Source organism: Bufo bufo, chromosome 2 (genome assembly GCF_905171765.1).
Source record: "Bufo bufo chromosome 2, aBufBuf1.1, whole genome shotgun sequence".
Classification (NCBI taxonomy): Eukaryota; Metazoa; Chordata; class Amphibia; order Anura; family Bufonidae; genus Bufo; species Bufo bufo.
The window spans coordinates 401722656-401746299 of NC_053390.1; the positions used below are offsets into that span (position 1 = coordinate 401722656).

General features: G+C 46.4%; 1 protein-coding gene across 3 annotated transcripts in view; it reads left to right on the forward strand.

Annotated features, from left to right (window-relative positions):
• Nucleotides 1-7974, forward strand: part of LOC120989268 (prostaglandin reductase 1-like) — a 181541-nt gene extending 173567 nt beyond the window's left edge. For all 3 annotated transcript variants that reach the window (XM_040417258.1, XM_040417259.1, XM_040417260.1), the window contains one exon: nt 7945-7974. The gene's annotated coding sequence lies outside the window, so the exon portion shown is untranslated. The remainder of the gene's footprint in view (nt 1-7944) is intronic.
• The last annotated feature ends 15670 nt before the right edge of the window (nt 7975-23644 follow it).

Consider the following 23644-nt stretch of genomic DNA (forward strand, 5'->3'; position numbering starts at 1 on the left):
CAGATATTGAATGAAAACAGGCAGGGCCAGCGGAGAAAGATCCCGTCCGCTGGCCCTGTCAATCAACAAGCAGAGGGGGCGTCATTACCATCGGAGGATGCGGCTGCTACCAGCAAGTAGCCGCCCTACTTGCTGGTAGCAAGGTAATTTACATATTATAAAAAAAGGGTTTTAGCAAATTCTACTGAACCAAAATTCTTATTTTACTTATGTATGGATAAATCGCAGTGTAGGGGTTATTATTAAGCAAAAAAAAAAAAAACGGTTTAGTGGGCTGACAGAAGCCCTTTAAGGACTTGGCCATTTTTTGCAAATCTGACCAGTGTCACTTTAAGTGCTGATAACTTTAAAACGCTTTGACTTATCCAGGCCATTCGGAGATAGTTTTTTTTGTCACATAGTGTACTTTATGACACTGGTAAAATGAAGTAAAAAAAATTCATTTTTATTTATAAAAAAATACCAAATTTACCCAAAATTAGTAAAAAAAAAAGCAAATTTCCAAGTTTAAATTTCTCTACTTCTATAATACATAGTAATACCTCCAAAAATAGTTATTACTTTACATTCCCCATATGTCTACTTCATGTTTGGATCATTTTGGGAATGATATTTTATTTTTTGGGATGTAAAATTTTCAAAAACCAATTTTTAGGGACCAGTTCAGGTCTGAAGTCACTTTGCGAGGCTTACATAATAGAAACTGTAACGGATCCGCTTCCGTTAATGGACGCTTCCTAGCTTGCGCCGAGGACCACAAGCACCGCACTGGACACCACAACCACCGCAGACTCCACAACCGCCGTAGCTTAACTGGAGCCGCGCCGTCTTCCTTCCACCCTGAATGAACCTCCAGCATTCAGGACCGTATGGGAAAGATCTCTCCTCCAGGGAATATGCAGAGCATAGCAATCCCCAGCGTGAACTGAACATGAACTGAACTCTTTATTGAGGGCTACCTGCCCGTATTTATGCAGGTCCCCATCTGGTGTACACGCCCCTAGGGGCCCAGAAGGAGGACTGTGATACAGGACAGACACGTAGCACTCAGGATACAACACATCCTCACAATGCATCATGGTTTCCTCCTCTCTGCCCTGGAGACACTCAGGACAAAGGGAAATCACCAATACACATGTGGGAACAACAGGGCAGGAATCACCACCCAAATACACAAAATCCTCCCTTCTGTCTGTGATATAATTATGGATTAACATAACTATCACAGACAGTAAAAATACAGTTTTTAAACATACACTGTAACTTTAAAACCATACATTCCATCTCCATAAAAAATACATATTTAAACTCAGCATACATCAAACATAAACACTTCCAAAAATCACACAAATCCCTCCAGCGGATCAAAAGTTAAGTGGAAGTCCTTTATGACCGACCGCAAGCACAATTTCCTGCCCAAAACAGTTCCATAGATTTGGGCTGTGCGGTCGGTCAATTTCATGCAGAAAAACGACTAAGTCCCATCTTCAAACGGGACTTAGTCTGTGGAGCTGAAAGTTCAGTATGGAAGAAGGTAAGGGTCAGCGGTATTTGTGTATTTTCGCATCCGATTTTAGTTCCACAGAATCTTTAGTATACACCGCTGACCGCATTCGGTCCTATTAACAGTGCAGACATGCGGCATAGTTCTGTTACACTGTTCTTGAGGGTAATATGTCCCGGGGCCATAGTCATAGGGCAAGAGGCTAGCCATAAGTTTTCTATAATGCCCAGTGGCAAATGGCAATTTGTCACACATCTCCCCTTTGGGGGGAAGACTAACCAGGCACCTGACCTTCTGTCGGTCAGTGCCTCCGTTAGTCGATCCACCAACCCACAGTAACCAAATGCCCGAGTAGCCCACCCACAACAAACAGGTACAAGGGTGACCCATCCACAAGAAACAGTTACTGCACCTGGGTATTTTGCTGTGGTGATGGGGCAACATGCTGTGGGGACTTGAGGGAAGGCAGAGGCCGACTGCACTCTGCCCAGCTGCCAGCTCTTCTGCTGGGGTGCTGAGACCATAGTCCGGCTCAGTAGTCAGAGGAACATGGGAGTCAGTAGGGGTTAACATCGCCTCTGTTAACCCTGAGGCCACGTTAGGAGTTAACTGGGGAGGGGAATTTGTACTTACCCCCTCCTCCTGTTGTCCTGGTGAGGGTAGTGGGGGATCTGGACAGAGTCCAGCATCCCGGTAGGTCAGGCGCAGAGACCACGGTCCCATCTGCGCCGTCTGTACGATTGGTGTCTCCCCTTGTTAGGGTAAGCTGCCGCTGGGGAGAGAGGGTGCTGCGCTCCTCTCCTCTCCCTGAAACACAGGCTGCCGCTGGGGAGGAAGGACGACACCTTCAGCTCCCTGGGGTACACACTGCCGCTGGGGGGGAAGGACGACACCTTCGGCCCCCTGGGGTACACACTGCCGCTGGGGAGGAAGGAGGGCACCTTCAGCTCCCTGTAACACCCACTGCCGCTGGGAAGGAAGGACGACACCTTCAGTTCCCTGGGGTTCACACTGCCGCTGGGGGGGAAGGACGACATCTTCGGCCCCCTGGGTTACACACTGCCGCTGGGGAGGAAGGAGGGCATCTTCAGCTCCCTGTAACACACACTGCTGCTGGGGAGGAAGGACGACACCTTCAGCTCCCTGGGGTTCACACTGCCGCTGGGGGGGAAGGACGACACCTTCGGCCGCCTGGGGTACACACTGCCGCTGGGGAGGAAGGAGGGCACCTTCAGCTCCCTGTAACACACACTGCCGCTGGGGAGGGAGGACGACACCTTCAGCTCCCTCGGGTTCACACTGCCGCTGGGGGGGAAGGATGACACCTTCGGCCCCCTGGGGTACACACTGCCGCTGGGGGGGAAGGACGACACCTTCGGCCCCCTGTAACTCATGCTTTTGCTGGGGCGCAGGGACGGAATACTTTGCTATCTCTGCCCGATATTCTGCTTCCTGCTGCAGATACTCCGCCAGTTCTCTCCTCACTTCCGGTACAAGTTCCTCTGTTAGGTGGGGCCCGTAGATAGCCAACCGCCTCTTCAGCATAGCGTCAAACCGTACGTGACTATACCAATATTCCAGCTCTGCTTGGTGTTCCCAGGATGCTGCTCCTCGCACTAGGGAAGCCATCCCACCGCTTGCCACCAATGTAACGGATCCCCTTCCGTTAATGGACTCTTCCTAGCTTGCGCCGAGGACCACAAGCACCGCACTGGACTCCACAACCGCCGTAGCTTAACTGGAGCCGCGCCGTCTTCCTTCCACCCTGAATGAACCTCCAGCATTCAGGACCGTGTGGGAAAGATCTCTCCTCCAGGGAATATGCAGAGCATAGCAATCCCCAGCGTGATACAGCAATTCCCTCCAATAACGAGACGAGGCTCCATTTTGAAGGGTTAGAAAAACATGAACTGAACTCTTTATTGAGGGCTACCCGCCCGTATTTATGCAGGTCCCCATCTGGTGTACACGCCCCTAGGGGCCCAGAAGGAGGACTGTGATACAGGACAGACACGTAGCACTCAGGATACAACACATCCTCACAATGCATCATGGTTTCCTCCTCTCTGCCCTGGAGACACCCGAAGAGCAATTCAATTATCTCTCAGGACAAAGGGAAATCACCAATACACATGTGGGAACAACAGGGCAGGCATCACCACCCAAATATCCAAAATCCTCCCTTCTGTCTGTGATATAATTATGGATTAACATAACTATCACAGACAGTAAAAATACAGTTTTTAAACATACACTGTAACTTTAAAACAATACATTCCATCTCCATAAAAATAAATAATAATAAATACATATTTAAACTCAGCATACATCAAACATAAACACTTCCAAAAATCACACAAATCCCTCCAGCGGATCAAAAGTTAAGTGGAAGTCCTTTATGACCGACCGCAAGCACAATTTCCTGCCCAAAACAGTTCCATAGATTTGGGCTGTGTGGTCGGTCAATTTCATGCAGAAAAACGACTAAGTCCCATCTTCGAACGGGACTTAGTCTCTGGAGCTGAAAGTTCAGTATGGAAGAAGGTAAGGGTCAGCGGTATTCGTGTATTTGCGCATCCGATTTTAGTTCCACAGAATCTTTAGTATACACCGCTGACCGCGTTCCGTCCTATTAACAGTGCAGACATGCGGCATAGTTCTGTTACACTGTTCTTGAAGGGTAATATGTCCCGGGGCCATAGTCGTAGGGCAGGAGGCTAGCCATAAGTTTTCTATAATGCCCAGTGGCAAATGGCAGTTTGTCACAGAAACCACCCAAAAATGACCCCATTCTAGAAACTAAACCCTTCAAGGTATTCAAAACTGATTTTACAAACTTTGTTAAACCTTTAGGTGTTCCACAAGAGTTAATGGCAAATGGTGTTAAAATATTTGGCAAATTTTCCATTTTAATCCACTTTTTCCAGTAACAAAGCAAGGGTTAACAGCCAAACAAAATGCTATGTTTATTGCCCCGATTCAGTAGTTTGCATAAACACCCCATATGTGGCCGTAAACTACTGTACGGGCACACAGTAGGGCGTAGAGGGAAAAGTGCGCCATATGGTTTTTAGAAGGCAGATTTTGCTGGACTGTTTTTTTTTACACCATGTCCCATTTGAAGCCCCCCTGATGCACCCCTAGAGTAGAAACTCCATAAAAGTGACCTTATCTAAGAAACGACACCCCTCAAGGTATTCAAAACTGATGTTACAAACTTTTTTAACCCTTTAGGTGTTGCACAAGATTTAATGGAAAATAATGATACAATTTAAAAATTTAACTTTTTTGGCAGATTTTCCATTTTAATATTTTTTTTCCAGTTACAAAGCAAGGGTTAACAACCAAACAAAACTCATTATTTATGGCCCTGATTCTGTAGTTTACAGAAACACCCCATATGTGGTCGTAAACTGCTGTACGGGCACACGGCAGGGCGCAGAATGAAAGGAATGCCATACGGTTTTTGGAAGGCAGATTTTGCTGCACTGTTTTTTTTACACCATGTCCCATTTGAAGCCCTCCTGATGCACCCCTAGAGTAGAAACTCCAAAAAAGTGACCCCATTTTAGAAACTACGGGATAGGGTGGCAGTTTTGTTCGTACTAGTTTAGGGTACATATGATTTTTGGTTGCTCTATATTACACTTTTTGTGAGGCAAGATAAAAAGAAATAACTTTTTTGGCACCTTTTTTTTGTTATTTACAACATTCATCTGACAGGTTAGATCATGTGGTATTTTTATAAAGCAGGTTGTCACAGACGCGGCGATACCTAATATGTATACAATTTTTTTATTTATGTAAGTTTTACACAATGATTTCATTTTTGAAACAAAAAAAATCATGTTTTAGTTTCTCCATAGTCTGAGAGCCATAGTTTTTTCAGTTTTTGGGCGATTATCTTAGGTAGGGTCTCATTGTGGGATGAGATGACGGTTTGATTGGCACTATTTTGGGGTGCATGTGACTTTTTGATCGCTTGCTATTACACTTTTTGTGACGTAAGATGATGCTTTATTTACACTGTTTTTATTTTTTTACGGTGGTCATCTGAGGGGTTAGGTCATGTGATATTTTTATAGAGACGGTCGATACGGACGCGGCGATACCTAATATGTATACTTTTTTTTTATTTATGTAAGTTTTACACAATGATTTCATTTTTGAAACAAAAAAAATCATGTTTTAGTTTTTCCATAATCTAAGAGCCATAGTTTTTTCAGTTTTTGGGCGATTATCTTGGGTAGGGTATGATTTTTGCGGGATGAGATGACTGTTTGATTGGTACTATTTTGGCGTACATGCGACTTTTTTGATCACTTTTATTACCTTTTTTGGGAAGTAAGGTGGGCAAAATTTCAATTTTCTCATAGTTTTTATTTTTTATTTTTATGGCGTTCCTCGTCCGGGGAAAGTAACATGACCGTTTTATAGATCAGGTAGTTACGGACGCGGCGATACCTAATATGTGTAGTGTATTTATTTTTTAATTTTTTTTATTCAGTGATAAGTGTTTTTTTATCTTTACTTTTTTCACTTTTTTTTACATTTTTTTGACCCAGACCCACTTGGTTCTTGAAGATCCAGTGGGTCTGATGTTTGTATAATACAGTACGGTACACTATATAGTGTATTGTACTGTATTTTACTTAGACTTTGTCTGAACAGATCTATGCCTTTAGCACAGATCTGTTCAGCACCATGGACAGCAGGATGCCTGAGAAGGCGTCCTGTTGCCATGGGAACCTTACCCGTCTGCTCGGTTGTGGCCACAACTGCGCAGACAGGGAAGGGTAAGGAGGGGGGCTCCCTCCCTCTGTCACCCCATCCTGTCTGGGGGCTGCAAAGGCACAGCAGCCCCCCGATGGGAGAGGGAGGGAGCTCCCGACTGTTAACCTCTGCTCTTCCATGGTATGGAAAGGGTTAAACGGCTGACACCTGCACAGATGTCAGCCGTTTATACCAGAGTGTTAGCAATGTGCTGACACTCTGGTATACCCACTGGCCACCAATGATTATTCAAGAGGAGGCGGGCGTGGGATCGCGATCCCGCCTGCCGCACCGCCCGCCTCCCGCACCGCCCGCAACACCCCCCCTGCAGCACCCGCCGCCATAAAATCATTCAGGGGTGCAGGAGGGGTGAAAAATTTTGGGCATTTTAAAGTTTCTGATCGACCGCGGGGATCAGAAACTGCTGCAAGCGCGTCAAACCGCAGGTCTGAATTGACCTGCGGTTTGCGGCGATCGCCGATACGGGGGGGTCACATGACCCCCCCTGGCGTTGTGACAGGATGCCGGCTGAATGATTTCAGCCGGCATCCTGTTCGGATTAAGCCCCGCGGCGCCGCAATCGCGATTTAAACTTAGGACATACCGGTACGCCCTGAGTCCTTAAGGATTCGGGAAATAGGGCGTACCGGTACGCCCTAAGTCCTTAAGGGTTTAGGTTGTAAAAATACCAAAGTTCCAAAAAGCATAAAAAAGGTACACTCAACACAAAATTCCTTCTCACTAGAGATCAAACATTTTCTCGCTTGCAACTCGACCAGTGTTGTCTATCTCATCCAATGCCCGTGCTCAAAACAGTACATCGGGAGAACGAAAAGAACTTTGAAAGTGAGGATATCCAAAAATCTAACTAATATTAAAAAAGGATATTTAAAACACTCACTTTCAAGGCATTTCAAAGAGGCCCATAACCAGGACTCCAGAGGACTCACTTTCATGGCATTGGAGAGGATAGACAAACATTGGAGAGGAGGAAAACATATTGAGAGAATGTCCAGAGCTGAGTCCAGACGGATCTATGACTTTGGCAGTATGGTCCCATCTAGACTAAATGCTGAGTTGGAGATCTTTGGATTTCTTTGAAACAGTGCCAATTTTATCTCACTGTGATTTTGTAGTAAAAAGATCACAGAGAGGCAAAGAGCATTATCAATCATGTTAAATCTCCATGTCTCTGCTGTCCGGAATGGGGCTTGGCACTCTTTCACGCAGCAGATTACCCGCAGGGCGTGTGAAAGAGCCCTTAGTCTCAACAGGCAGTCTTATATATCGCCGTGTTTATCTTGTTGACCTGCTGCATATGAAAACCCCAAAATAGAAAAAAAAGCATCAGGATTACAAATATTTGAATTACCATACAATTAATATAAATAATGGGGATATACAACATAGATAGAAGTACTATAGAAGTTTTAAGTATTATAGAAGTTATTTTAATTGTATGGTATTTTAATTCATTGACGAAAGTTTCAAATACTTTAAATCCCGGTGCCTTTTTCTATTTTTGGGTTTTGATAGACTTACTGTGTGTCAGACTTAGTTTCAACAAGTGGTCTAATATATCACCACGTTTATCGTGTCCACTTGCTGCAGCACTCATACCTTATCTGTTAATATATATATATATATATATATATATATATATACACACACTCACCTAAAGAATTATTAGGAACACCTGTTCTATTTCTCATTAATGCAATTATCTAGTCAACCAATCACATGGCAGTTGCTTCAATGCATTTAGGGGTGTGGTCCTGGTCAAGACAATCTCCTGAACTCCAAACTGAATGTCAGAATGGGAAAGAAAGGAGATTTAAGCAATTTTGAGCATGGCATGGTTGTTGGTGCCAGACGGGCCGGTCTGAGTATTTCACAATCTGCTCAGTTACTGGGATTTTCACGCACAACCATTTCTAGGGTTTACAAAGAATGGTGTGAAAAGGGAAAAACATCCAGTATGCGGCAGTCCTGCGGGCAAAAATGCCTTGTGGATGCTAGAGGTCAGAGGAGAATGGGCCGACTGATTCAAGCTGATAGAAGAGCAACGTTGACTGAAATAACCACTCGTTACAAGAGGTATGCAGCAAAGCATTTGTGAAGCAGCAACACGCACAACCTTGAGGCAGATGGGCAACAACAGCAGAAGACCCCACCGGGTACCACTCATCTCCACTACAAATAGGAAAAAGAGGCTACAATTTGCACGAGCTCACCAAAATTGGACTGTTGAAGCCTGGAAAAATGTTGCCTGGTCTGATGAGTCTCGATTTCTGTTGAGACATTCAAATGGTAGAGTCCGAATTTGTCAGAATGAGAACATGTATCCATCCTCTGATGGCTACTTCCAGCAGGATAATGCACCATGTCACAAAGCTCGAATCATTTTAAATTGGTTTCTTGAACATGACAATGAGTTCACTGTACTAAAATGGCCCCCACAGTCACCAGATCTCAACCCAATAGAGCATCTTTGGGATGTGGTGGAACGGGAGCTTCGTGCCCTGGATGTGCATCCCTCAAATCTCCATCAACTGCAAGATGCTATCCTATCAATATGGGCCAACATTTCTAAAGAATGCTATCAGCACCTTGTTGAATCAATACCACGTAGAATTAAGGCAGTTCTGAAGGCAAAAGGGGGTCCAACACCGTATTAGTATGGTGTTCCTAATAATTCTTTAGGTGAGTGTATATATATATATATATACAGTACAGACCAAAAGTTTGGACACACCTTCTCATTCAAAGAGTTTTCTTTATTTTCATGACTATTAAGGCATCAAAACTATGAATTAACACATGTGGAATTACAGTATATACATAACAAACAAGTGTGAAACAACTGAAAATATGTCATATTCTAGGTTCTTCAAAGTAGCCACCTTTTGCTTTGATTACTGCTTTGCACACTCTTGGCATTCTCTTGATGAGCTTCAAGAGGTAGTCCCCTGAAATGGTCTTCCAACAGTCTTGAAGGAGTTCCCAGAGATGCTTAGCACTTTTTGGCCCTTTTGCCTTCACTCTGCGGTCCAGCTCACCCCAAACCATCTCGATTGGGTTCAGGTCCGGTGACTGTGGAGGCCAGGTCATCTGGCGCAGCACCCCATCACTCTCCTTCATGGTCAAATAGCCCTTACTTTCAAAGTTTTCCCAATTTTTCGACTGACTGACCTTCATTTCTTAAAGTAATGATGGCCACTCGTTTTTCTTTACTTAGCTGCTTTTTTCTTGCCATAATACAAATTCTAACAGTCTATTCAGTAGGACTATCAGCTGTGTATCCACCTGACTTCTTCTCAACGCAACTGATGGTCCCAACCCCATTTATAAGGCAAGAAATCCCACTTATTAAACCTGACAGGGCACACCTGTGAAGTGAAAACCATTTCAGGGGACTACCTCTTGAAGCTCATCAAGAGAATGCCAACAGTGTGCAAAGCACTAATCAAAGCAAAAGGTGGCTACTTTGAAGAACTTAGAATATGACATATTTTCAGTTGTTTCACACTTGTTTGTTATGTATATAATTCCACATGTGTTAATTCATAGTTTTGATGCCTTCATAGTCATGGAAATAAAGAAAACTCTTTGAATGAGAAGGTGTGTCCAAACTTTTGGTCTGTACTGTATATAGAATAAAAATCGGACTGCACTCCAGAAAGATCTTCAATAAGACAATGTGTTTTATTCACCCATGAAGTGGCAAAGAGCGACGTTTCGGCTCATACATACAAGCCTTTTTGACCATGTATGAACCGAAACTTCGCTCTTTGCCACTTCATGGGTGAATAAAACACATTGTCTTATTGAAGATCTTTCTGGAGTGCAGTCCGATTTTTATTCTATACAAGAGGGTAAGCACCTGTTGCCATACTTGGACATTGCACCCGCCTTTTTTCCTTTTTTTCCTTTGGATGGTGCTGCCAGTGGTTTTTTCTATTATATATATATATATATATATATATATTTATACTAGCAGAAGGACCCGGCTTTGCACTGGTATATTTTATTATTTCATCTATTTCATTTAATTTCTGTGTGTCGTTAAAAGATATCGATAGTATCCCCCATAACAGTGACCTCTACAGCACCCCGCCCCTTTAACATTGAACTCCACAGTAACCCACCCCTTAACACTAACCCCCCCACAGCGCCCCGCCACTTTAAAATGGGAACTCCACAGCAGCCCTTCCCCTTTAACTTTGACCTTCATAGCAGTCTGCCCTTTTAAAAGTGAGTTTCACAGCACCCTACTCCCTTGACATTGACCTCCTCAGGGGCCCTCCCCCTTAACAACGACCTTTAAACTACCCTGCTGCCTTAGCAGTGACCTCACAGTACCCTGCTGCCTTAACAGTGACCTCCACAGCAGTTGCTCCTTTAATAGTGGACCCTGCCCCCTTAACAGTGACCTCCACAGTGTCTGCCCCTTTAACAGTGACTTCCACAGTGCCATGCCCCTTTAACAGTAACATCCACCGTCCCCGACTCTTTAACAGTGACCTCCACAGCACCCACCCCTTTAACAGTGACCTTGTCACAGTGGGGAGTGGGGGAAATTCCCCACCGTATTAAGAGAGCTAATACTAAGCCTGGACACAGGGAAAAGGCGCAGGTCACCTCCTACAGTTGCCCCAATCCTTACCCTGATCTCCTGACCGTATGAGCACCCCCTAAAGGTGGGAGGGCTCATACACTGGAACCTAGATACTGCTGACCCTAATGGTCCCTTGCATAGGGGTCAGGAATAGGAGACAACCGGTTCCTCAAGGATACAGACGAACCAGAGTCTCTAGGTGGCGTAGTATCAGAAAGGAAAAGATAGATAGAGCTGCAACTGAACGGCAGGTAAGCACCAGGTAAAACAACAAACACTTACCTGCCGCAGCAAAGATGGAACAACGACAACCAAACAACCTGGAACCTCCTGCAAACACCGGATGCAAGCTGGCTCCAGGCAAGGCTTCTTCTAAGCTTTAGGTTCACCCCTCCGGGAAACCAATGGGGCCCCCTTCTGGATTCATAGACAGACAAGGGGATGTCTAGCAACCATGCCAGCCATAACACCAAACATGCCAGTCATAACACCAAACAAGACCTCACCATCACCACACACCCATAACATAAACCCACACCAAACACAACAGGTGAGGGAAGGGGATAGAACATAGAAACAAGGGGGTGACATAGATGTTCAACTAGGATGGCCCTAAGACTGGACAGATGGAATCCAGGAACATACACACTCCAACACACACACCAAGGCTGGAGACAAAACTACAACTCAGGTGTCACGGACCAGAGTGGGGGAAACCCTCATCTGTGTGATGTTAAGGATAAGGAAGCTGCTAGGCCTGGACAACAGAATTAGGGAGCAGGTAACCTCCTAAAGTGTCCCTAACTCTGACCCTGACTCCTAACTGTATGAGCAAACCCAGATGGTAGAAGGGCTCATACTCAGGAACCTCGAGTCCCTACTAGCCCTCAAGAGATCCCTGGACTAGGAGCAGGGTAAGACGACCTGTTCCTCCTAGACACGGAGGAACAGTAATCTCCCTAGCCAAGCTGCAAGGAAAGGGGAACATCAACAGCATATGGATATGACAGGCGAGTGAAACCACTTCCACACCTACCTGCCACAGACACACTGACTGGAACCCGTGCTCAATAGCTGTTATCCAACACAAAACACAAAAGGACACAGCACACAACATAACTCACACAGGAAACCAGATCCATCACTGTAATAAGGTGAGTGTCACGGGGTTCCGAAGGTGCACTCGGTCCCCCATTGCCCGCAGAACTGTTGCTTAGCTTTTGGAATGAGGTTCTGTGTTTGACCTCATTCCCAGGGCGGCTTTACTTGCTGGGTGGCTCCTTGCTCCTAAGTCTGCCTTGAGCGCCGAGCTGATCACTCGGTGCTCGACTGGTTGGTCTGTCGGTCATGTGACGCTGGCCACGTCACATGACCCTCACTCCCCACTATAAATACAGGCAGCCTGCTGGCTACAGGTTGCCTGTTAATTTCTAGGTTCCTGGTATTTGTTGGACTGCTGAATACTTACCTGATCCTGTTCCTTGACCATCCTTTTGACTGATCCTCCTGTACTGCGCATCCGTCCTGGTATTGTGACCTCGGCTCCCACCTGACTACTCTCTTAGGACTCCTCTTGTACTTCTCTGCTCTCCTGGTATTTATGACCCCGGCTTCTCCTGACAATTCTCTGCTTGCTCCATTTGTACTTTGCAGCTTTCCTGGTATTGACTCGGTCCGTTCACGTCCTGTTGTTTGTCTGTCTGTCATCCCTGCACTTACTCCAAGTTAGGGATTGCCGTCCAGTTGTCCCCTGTCATTAGGACTCGCGAGGCAAGTAGGCAGGGCCAGGGGTAAGGGTGGAGCGCAGTGGTCACTTCCCTTCCCCCTGTGTGTGTGTGTACGCGACCGTTACAGATTAACAGGCCCAATAACCACTGTATTATGAATCCTCTGGTGACCCTGACTGACTATGTCTCTAATCTGACGCAAATGGTGCAGGAGTTAGGGGAAAAACTCAGCTCTTTTGAGTTAGGGCAAGGCTTTTCCACTCCTCAGGCCTCCAGTCCGCATTTTGAGCCCCAGATTAAGCTCCCAGAAACCTTTTCTGGAGACCGGAAGAAGTTTCTCTCTTTTAAGGAGAGTTGTAAACTTTACTTCCGTTTGCGCCCCGTGTCCTCTGGCCCCGAGAGTCAACGCGTGGGCATTATCATTTCCCGATTACAGGGTGATCCCCAGGACTGGGCGTTCTCTTTTCCTGCTGGCGCCAGTTGTTTATATTCTGTGGAGGGGTTCTTTCAGGCCCTAGGTACCCTCTATGATGAACCAGACAGGGCTCTAGTAGCCGAGACGGCTCTAAAGGCACTGGTTCAGGGCAATTTACCAGCGGAGGATTATTGCACCCAATTCAGAAGGTGGTGTGTCCCCTCAGGATGGAACGAACCAGCCCTGAAGAGTCAGTTCAGGTCAGGTCTGTCTGATAAATTAAAGGATCTTCTGGTCAGTTATCAACTTCCAGAGACCTTAGAGGAGATGATGACCCTTGTTGTCCGACTTGACCGACGGGTTAGAGAGAGACGACAGGAACAACAGTTCTCTTCCCAGATGGTGGTCCAGCCAGAGGCCTATCCCAGAGACAATGCTGAGGTCTCCACCGAGGAACCCATGCAGGTTGGCATGACCCGAGGGAATCTTCGCCGCAGACGTGGAGAATGCTTTTACTGTGGAGATTCTGACCATTGTATCAACCAGTGTCCTAAGAAGGTCCTCTCTGTCAAGTCTCCTAAGGCAAGGCAACCTAAAGACCAGGTACACCCTGAATTTTCTAAATGTAAGCTTTCGGTACCCATTACGATTTCTCTGGGAGTAGATAAATGGGCGGGTAAGGCCTTTATTGATTCTGGCTCAGCGGCTAGCTTTATTGACTCTGCGTATGCTGTTAGATTGGGTATTCCTATGTTTGCCTTACCAACTCCTATCCATGTCATGGCTATTGATGCTACTCCTCTTATTGGTGGTACGGTGAGCTTATGTACCTCGGAGATTTCTCTAACCGTGGGTGTGTGCCACTCAGAGAGATGTTCGCTTCTAGTCCTGGAGAACCTACCTGCTGAGGTGGTACTAGGGTTGCCTTGGCTCCGACTACAAAACCCCACTATAGATTGGTCCAATGGGGAGTTGGTGAGATGGGGGCCTAAGTGTGACTCGTGCCTGTCCGTGGTACAGGCTGGGGTCTCAGTAAAGTCTGATACTTTACCCTCTGTAAATATTCTGATGTATTCTCATCACCAACCCCAGAGGTTCTACCCCCCCATAGACCTTATGATTGTACCATAGAGCTAGTAGAGGGGGCCAAGTTTCCTAAAGGACGAATTTATAATCTTTCTATGCCCGAACGCAAGGCCATGGAAGATTATATTAAGGAGAGCCTTGGTAAAGGGCATATTAGACCTTCTGTCTCTCCTATGGGGGCAGGGCTTTTTCTTTGTTAAGAAAAAAGATGGTGGTCTTAGGCCATGTATCGATTACCGGAGATTAAATAAAATCACTGTCCAGAATAGATACTCCCTCCCATTGATTCCGGATTTATTTAACCAGGTCCTGGGGGCAACCTGGTTTTCCAAAATTGACCTGAAAGGGGCATACAATCTAATCCGAATCAAGGAGGGAGATGAATGGAAGACAGCGTTCAATACTCCGGTAGGACACTTTGAATATCAGGTGATGCCTTTTGGACTCAGCAATGCCCCAGCTGTGTTCCAAAACTTCATGAATGACATTCTTAGGGAATTCTTAGGTAAATTTGTTATTGTCTATCTTGACGACATTTTGATATTCTCTCCTGACTTCGAATCCCATGTGTCTCATGTTAGACAAGTATTAGAGGTGTTGAGGGAGAATCAGCTATCCGCTAAACAAGAGAAATGTGTCTTTGGTGTGCAGGAGATTCTGTTTCTAGGGCATGTTCTGACTCCTCACGCCTTCAAGATGGATCCTAGTAAGGTACTAGCAATTAAGGAATGGGTAAGACCTTCATCCTTAAAGGCCTTACAACGGTTCTTAGGTTTCGCCAATTACTATCGTAAATTTATTATGAATTTTTCCGTAATTGCTAAACCGTTGACCGACCTTACTAAGAAAGGGGCGGATTTGGAGAATTGGTCTACTGAGGCCATTTCTTCTTTTGAAAAATTAAAAAAGGCATTCAGTAGCGCTCCCATTCTGATCCAGCCTGATCAGGAGAAACCTTTTATTGTGGAGGTGGATGCGTCCGAGGACGGCGCAGGAGCAGTCCTTTCACAAGGTCCTGCCAGCCTCACTAATCTGAGACCATGTGCCTTCTTCTCCAGGAAATTCTCTCCCACGGAGAGAAACTACGACATAGGGAATAGGGAGCTGCTGGCCATTAAATGGGCATTTGAGGAGTGGAGGCATTTTTTGGAGGGGGCAAGGCATTGTGTAACTGTTGTCACTGACCATAAAAACCTTATGTTTCTCGAGTCTGCTAAGAGGTTGAATCCCCGTCAAGCCAGATGGGCTCTGTTTTTTACTCGTTTTGATTTTTCCATCACGTTCAGGCCGGGAAGTAAAAATGTGAAGGCAGACGCATTATCTCGGAGCTTCCAGGCTTTTCAACCTACTGAGGTACCACCTGAATTCATCCTACCAGCAAAAATCTTCTTAGCAGCTCTTACCCAGGATATCTCGGCTCGCATTAGGTCGGAACAACATCTGGCACCGGTATCCACCCCAACAGATAAGTTGTTTGTTCCCGTACAATTTCGTCTCCAGCTGTTGGGTGAGTGTCATGATTCTGCCTTTTGTGGACATCCGGGTGTTGAGGACACTAAGGATCTGGTTTCTAGATCTTATTGGTAGCCCACTCTAACTAGGGATGTCAAGTCCTATGTGTCAGCCTGTGAGGTTTGTGCCAGGTCCAAGACACCTAGGACTCGCCCTGCTGGTAACCTATGACCCCTACCCATTCCCAGTAGACCCTGGTCCCACATCTCGATGGACTTTATAACTGACCTACCGCTGGCGGAGGGTAAGACTGTAGTGTGGGTAGTGGTGGATAGGTTTAGCAAGATGGTCCATTTCATTCCCCTGTCTAAACTCCCGAATGCCAAAACCCTGGCGTCTATTTTTGTGAAAGAAATTGTTCGATTGCATGGTATCCCGGAAAATATTGTTTCGGACAGGGGTGTGCAGTTTGTGTCCAAATTCTGGAGAGCCTTCTGTCAAAGATGTAAAATTTCGTTGTCTTTTTCTTCCGCCTACCATCCTGAGACGCCTTAATCTGTCTGTGGAACAATTCCTGAGGTTGTATGTTGCTGATGACCAGCAATTATGGGTCAAATTCCTTCCATTGGCTGAATTTGCTCTGAATAACCGTGTCAATTCTTCTGCTGGGGTCTCCCCTTTCTTTTGTAACCATGGTTTTCATCCCCGTTTTCATTCTGGGTCGTCCGTCTCCTCCTCTAACCCTGAAGCTGATAAACTCTCCTCCGAACTGTGCACAGTTTGGGCCCGGGTTCAATCGAACCTAGAAAAGGCTCAATGTTCTCAAAAACTCAAGGCCGATAGGAGACGTTCAAGGGGGGTAAACTTTCAGGTTGGGGATAAAGTATGGTTGTCCTCCAAGAATCTATCTCTCAAGGTAACTTCTAAAAAATTTGCTCCTCGTTTTATTGGACCATATAAGATCACGGAAGTGATTAACCCGGTATCTTTTAGGTTGGAGCTGCCTGAGTCATTCCACATTCATAATGTGTTCCATAAATCTCTGCTTAAAAAATATTTTGAACCGGTAGTACCATCAAAAGCCTCGCCTCCGCCAGTTCTTGTTAATGATGCTGTCGAGTATGTGGTGTCTAAAATAGTGGATGTCAGGAAGGTGCGTAATTCCTTGCAGTACCTGATTCACTGGAAGGGGTATGGACCTGAAGAGAGATCTTGGGTACCTGCCAGGGAGGTTCATGCTCCTAGATTTGCTCGTAAATTTCATTTAGAACACCCTGAAAAGCCATCGCCTAAAGTCTTGGGTCCGGTGGCCCCTCGTAAAAGGGGGGGTACTGTCACGGGGTTCCGAAGGTGCACTCGGTCCCCCATTGCCCGCAGAACTGTTGCTTAGCTTTTGGAATGAGGTTCTGTGTTTGACCTCATTCCCAGGGCGGCTTTACTAGCTGGTTGGCTCCTTGCTCCTAAGTCTGCCTTGAGCGCCGAGCTGATCACTCGGTGCTCGACTGGTTGGTCTGTCGGTCATGTGACGCTGGCCACGTCACATGACCCTCACTCCCCACTATAAATACAGGCAGCCTGCTGGCTACAGGTTGCCTGTTAATTTCTAGGTTCCTGGTATTTGTTGGACTGCTGAATACTTACCTGATCCTGTTCCTTGACCATCCTTTTGCCTGATCCTCCTGTACTGCGCATCCGTCCTGGTATTGTGACCTCGGCTCCCACCTGACTACTCTCTTAGGACTCCTCTTGTACTTCTCTGCTCTCCTGGTATTTATGACCCCGGCTTCTCCTGACAATTCTCTGCTTGCTCCATTTGTACTTTGCAGCTTTCCTGGTATTGACTCGGTCCGTTCACGTCCTGTTGTTTGTCTGTCTGTCATCCCTGCACTTACTCCAAGTTAGGGATTGCCGTCCAGTTGTCCCCTGTCATTAGGACTCGCGAGGCAAGTAGGCAGGAACAGGGGTAAGGGTGGAGCGCAGTGGTCACTTCCCTTCCCCCTGTGTGTGTGTGTACGCGACCGTTACAGTGAGACTCCACACAAACATAAGCATAACATCAATACATTCGTTTTATGACCACAAGGGTGGCCCTCACTGGACAGATGGCATCAGGAGGATGACTCCAGCATAACATGCCTGGAGTACCCCTCAACTACAGGCTTCCAGCAGAGGCTAAATAGCCGAAGTAGCCACACCCACACAGACATACTAGGAAAGGAATTAACCCTTCCAACACCAAAGAAGGTAAGTGTCACTTAAAGGGGAAATGCACACATAACTAAAATCCCGTGCACACCAAACATACCAAGTGCACACCTACAAAGACAGGTTGCCAGGTGCAACCGCATGCACTTGACATCAAGCTGCCTAGCAACCAGCTCAGGCTGCTATACTGCCAAATAACATCATGTTGCCAGCGGCAACCACACGTGAGGCATCAAACAAACAGCCCTCACCTGTGATTGACCACAAGACCAGACCGCGGGCAACTGCATCCGGCTCAAGGAGTCACGACCATGACCATGGTCGTGACATCAGGCTCAAAACACAAGGATAAATAGAGCCTAGAGACCACACCCAGTTCCACATCAAGGAAGACAAATCTTAACCCCGAACACACCAGGATGGGAAGGGACACACAACTTAAAGGGGAAGTGTCAAAACATGCAAAACAACACGTTGCCACCAGTAAAAAGCATGCATGGCAAAAGTGTCATGGTCCACTACACCAGACCATGACACAGCCGTGACAGACCTCCACAGTGATCCCCCTTTAACAGTGACCTCCACAGTGCGAGCCCCTTTAATAGTGACCTCCACAGCACCCACCCCTTTAACAGTGACCTACACAGCGCCCGCCCCTTTTACAGTGACCTCCACAGTGCCCACCTCTTTAACAGTGACCTCCACAATGCCCGCCTCTTTAACAGTGACCTCCACAGCGCCTGCCCCTTTAACAGTGACCTCCACAGCACTCGCCCCTTTAACAGTGACCTACACAGTTCCCACCCCTTTAACAGTGACCTCCACACTATCCGCCTCTTTAACAGTGACCTCCACAAGGCCTGCCCCTTTAACAGTGACCTCCACAGTGCCAGCCTCTTTAACAGTGACGTTCACAGCGCCCGCCCTTTTAACAGTGACCTCCACAGTGCTCTGACCCTTTTAACAGTGGCCTCCACAGTGCCTGCCCTTTTAATAGTGACCTCCTCAGCGCCCACCTCTTTAACAGTGACCTATACAGCACCTGCCCCTTTAACAGTAACCTGCACAGTGCCCGCCCCTTTAACAGTGACATCCACAGTGCCCGCCTCTTTAACAGTGACCTCCACAGTGCCCGCCCCTTTAGCAGTGACCTCCAAAACGCCCGCCCCTTTAACAGTGACCTACACAGTGCCCACCTTATGTGCCTCCAGTAGTCCACAGGCTTTAGGGGGCCTGTTTCCCCAGCGTACGGCTCTCAGCCCTCCAGCACGGCACAAAGCCTCAAATCCCAAAAAACTGAGACATCTAGGCTGAGCCCAGCTGCCTATTTAAGGACAGCCAGGTGCTGCCAAAACCAAGACTGGCACTTAAACTTCGGTCCGGTACTTGACCTCACCTAAGAGTGACCTCCACAGTGCCCACCCCTTTAACATTGACCACCGCTTTAACCGTGACCTTCATAGTGGCCACCCCTTTAACAGTGACCTTCATTGTGTGCCGCCCCTTTAACAGTGACCTCCACAGAACCCGCCCCTTTAACAGTGACTTCCACAGTGCCCGCCCCTTTAACAGAGACCTTCACAGTGGCCACCCCTTTAACAGTGACCTCCACATTGCCCGTCCCTTAAATAGTGACCGCCCCTTTAACAGTGACCACAACAGTGCCCGACCCTTTAACAGTGATCTCCACAGTGTCTTCCCCTTTAACAGTGACCTCCACAGTGCCCATGCCTTTAACAGGGACCTTTACAGTGCCCGACCCTTTAACAATGACCTCCACAGTAACCGCCCCTTTAACAGTGACCTCCAGAGAATATGCCCCTTTAACAGTGACCTCCACAATGCCTGCCCCTTTAACAGTGACCGCACCTTTAACAGTGACCTCCACAATGCCTGCCCCTTTAACAGTGACCGCACCTTTAACAGTGACCTCCACAGTGCCTGTTCCTTTAACAGTGACCTCCACATTGCCCGTCTCTTTAATAGTGGCCGCCCTTTAACAGTGACCTCCACAGTAACCTCCCCTTTAACAGTGACTTCCACAGTGCCTGCCCCCTTAACAGTGACCTTCGCAGTGCCTGCCCCTTTAACAGTGACCTCCACAGTGCCTGCCCCTTTAACAGTGAACTTCACAGCGCCCGTCCTTTTAATAGTGGCCCCTGCCCCCATGCATGTAGCAGTGTAGTTGTGCCGTCATACATCATATGACTGAATATTTAAGGACCTGCGAACTGCTAAAACCTGTGATCAGTTGTTATGGCAACCTGGAGTAGGACCTGCGAGCTTCTATTTGCTAATAACGAACATGTGACCAAGTAAATAGCAGTTCGGATTTAAGTAAAATGCTTGATGGCTTCTATTGTATAATGCAGGTCATTTTTTGGGAATATCTCAGGAACAGGCAAGTCCTAGAAAGCTGAGATCCGGTCTAAAACCTTCCCGGACACCTGATGCACCTGTATGCCAAATATGGTGAAGATCGGTCCAGTCGTTTGGCCGCGCATAAAGAATGTCCAGACAGACAGACAGACGTCTAGACAGAAACTCATTTTTATATATATAAGAGATTATATGACACAATGTAGGGTGTGGTTTGGGAAGACAGGTATTTTCCTCCTAGCGTGTGCTGCAGCGCTGATCTACAGCCAGGGGAGGCCAAACATCGGACTGGATCTCAAGTGCCGATCCGGGTTTAGGCAACACTTAGCTGTCCTTCAAAGACAACTGGGCTCAGCAGCAATCCATCTCTGTGTTGGGATCTGATGCTTGTGCCGGGTTGGAGGGATGAGACCCGTGTGTCGGGGAAATAGGCCCCCTAAAGCCTGCTATGGACTGTTTGAGGCAGAATTGCCAGCAAGGTGTGAACCAACACCAAAAAAACTACAAGGTGATTTTTGATGTATGAACTTGCCATTGTGTGCGAATTAACACCAAGACTGCAAAGTGACGTTTTGTTTTGTGAACTTGCCTCGTGAGTGAATAAACACTGAAGTTTGATCTAAGAACTAGTGATAATTTGCCTCTGTACTGCATCCGCTTACCCTGCCTACCAGAGCTAATCCCCACAATATATAGTCATGTCCATAAATATTGGGACATCGACACAATTCTAAAATTTTTGGCTCCATACACCACCACAATGGATTTGAAATGAAACGAACAAGATGTGCTTTAACTGCAGACTGTCAGCTTTAATTTGAGGGTATTAACATCCAAATCAGGTGTAGTAATTAAAACAGTTTGCAGATGTGCCTCACACTTGTTAAGGAACCAAAAGTAATAGGACATAATAATAATCATAAATCAAACTTTCACTTTTTAATACTTGGTTGCAAATCCTTTGCTACAGCATGAAGTCTGGAACGCATAGATATCATCAGACGCTGGGTTTTATCCCTGGTGATGCTCTGCCAGGCCTCTACAGCGACTTCAGTTCCTGCTTATTCTTGGGGCATTTTCCCTTCAGCTTTATCTTCAGCAAGTGAAATGCATGCTCAATCGGATACAGGTCAGGTGATTGACTTGGCCATTGCATAATATTCCACTTCATTCCCTTAAAAAACTCTTTGGTTGCTTTTGCAGTATGCTTTGGGTCATTGTCCATCTACACTGTGAAGCGCTGTCCAATGAGTTCTAAAGCATTTGGCTGAATATGAGCAGTGATATTGCCCGAAACACTTCAGAATTCATCCTGCTGCTTTTGTCAGCAGTCACATCATTAATAAATACAAGATAACCAGTTCCATTGGCAGCCATACATGCCCACGCCATGACACTACCACCACCATGCTTCACTGATGAGGTGGTATGCTTAGGATCATGAGCAGTTCCTTTTCTTCTCCATACTCTTCTCTTCCCATCACTCTGCTACTAGTTGATCTTGGTCTCATCTGTCCATAGGATGTTGTTTCAGAACTGTGAAGGATTTTTTAGATGTCGTTTGGCAAACTCTAATCTGGCCTTACTGTTTTTGAGGCTCACCAATGGTTTACATCTTGTGGTGAACCCTCTGTATTCACTCTGGTGAAGTCTTCTCTTGATTGTTGACTTTGACACACATACACCTACCTCCTGGAGAGTGTTCTTGATCTGGCCAACTGTTGTGAAGGGTGTTTTCTTCACCAGGGAAAGAATTCATCGGTCATCCACAACAGTTGTTTTCCTTGGTCTTCCGGGTCTTTTGGTCTTGCTGAGCTCACCGGTGCATTCCTTCTTTTTAAGAATGTTCCAAACAGTTGTTTTGGCCACGCCTAATGTTTTTGCTATCTCTCTGATGGGTTTGTTTTGTTTTTTCAGCCTGATGATGGCTTTCTTCACTGATAGTGACAGCTCTTTGGATCTCATCTTGATAGTTGACAGCAACAGATTCCAAATGCAAATAGCACGCTTGAAATGAACTCTGGACCTTTTATCTGCTCATTGTAATTGGGTTAAAGAGGGACTTAACACACACCTGGCCATGGAATAGCTGAGAAGCCAATTGTCCCATTACTTTTGGTTCTTTAATAAGTGGGAGGCACATATGCAAACTGTTGTAATTCCTACACCGTACCCTCAAATTAAGGCCTCATGCACACGACCGTTGTGTGCATCCGCGGCCGTTGTTCCGTTTTCCGTTTTTTTTCGCTGACCCATTGACTGTCAATGGGTCCGTGGAAAAATCGGAAAATGCACCGTTTGGCTTCCGCGTCCGTGATCCGTTTTTCCACTCCGTGAAAAAAATAGGACCTGTCCTATTTTTTTCACGGACAACGGTTCACGGACCCATTCAAGTAAATGGGTCCGTGAAAAATCACTGATGCACACAAGATAGTCATCCGCGTCCGTCATCCGTGTCCGTGATCCGTGTCCGTTTTTCCTATCATTTTCAATGGAAACTTGACTTAGTTTTTTTTTTTACTTTTCATGTCCGTGAATCCTCCAAAAATCAAGGAAGACCCACGGAAGAAAAAACGGTCACGGAACAACGGAAATCCGTTTTTCCCTCTCTACTATAAAGTCCCTCTCTACTATAACCCTGATCACTGCAGGACACTCCAATGCCGTGATGAGACCAGCTTGTCTCACACACACCATCCTCCCAAGATGTCTGACTCTCTCCTTCCTGTTCTTCTCAGAAAACAGCCTGCATGAGTCATAAGCATGAGTCATCAGCTCCTTTGCATATTCAAATCCAGCAGTCACTTTAGCTGTGTGGGGAAACAGCGGCCTCTAGTGTCCAAAATGTCAAATGACAGTTCCAATACAATTATGCACAAACATTATACAGGAAGAGCTGTTCCACAATCTCACATGCCACCCCACTAGAGGTCGTCGTCCTAGGCAACTCTCCCCATACGAACTCATCCTGTGCATAGCGCTGTGGAGGCACACCAGCATTGGGCCTAGTTGGCCTTCTCAGATTGAGGGGCTCAGAAATACTGGGGACATCAGGCATATTTGACAAGGGATGAGCTGTTGACTGCTCAGCATTGCACCTGGGTGGCAAACCTGCCACGGCCCTAACCTCTGTGGACACCTGGGCAGGGACAACCCACCATTCCTCCTCTTCCTCATCTGAGGGACTTTCCTCCATACTCTGAGCATGAGGAGGCACCCCCTCCATGCACACCGGTTTATCAAAATTGCAACGTCTCAACATATTACGGTGCACGTTTCGTGAGGGTCCCCCTGTCCCTACTGGCTCTACCTCATAGGCCGGAATAGCGGGGTCTACCCTTCTCTTCACCATGTATGGAACCGCCTCCCACCGTCCATTCAACTTCCCAGTAGTGTTGAGCGCGAATATTCGAATAGCGAATTTTTTTAGCGAATATCGGCACTTCGCTAATTTGCGAATATTTCGAATATAGCGCTATAAATTC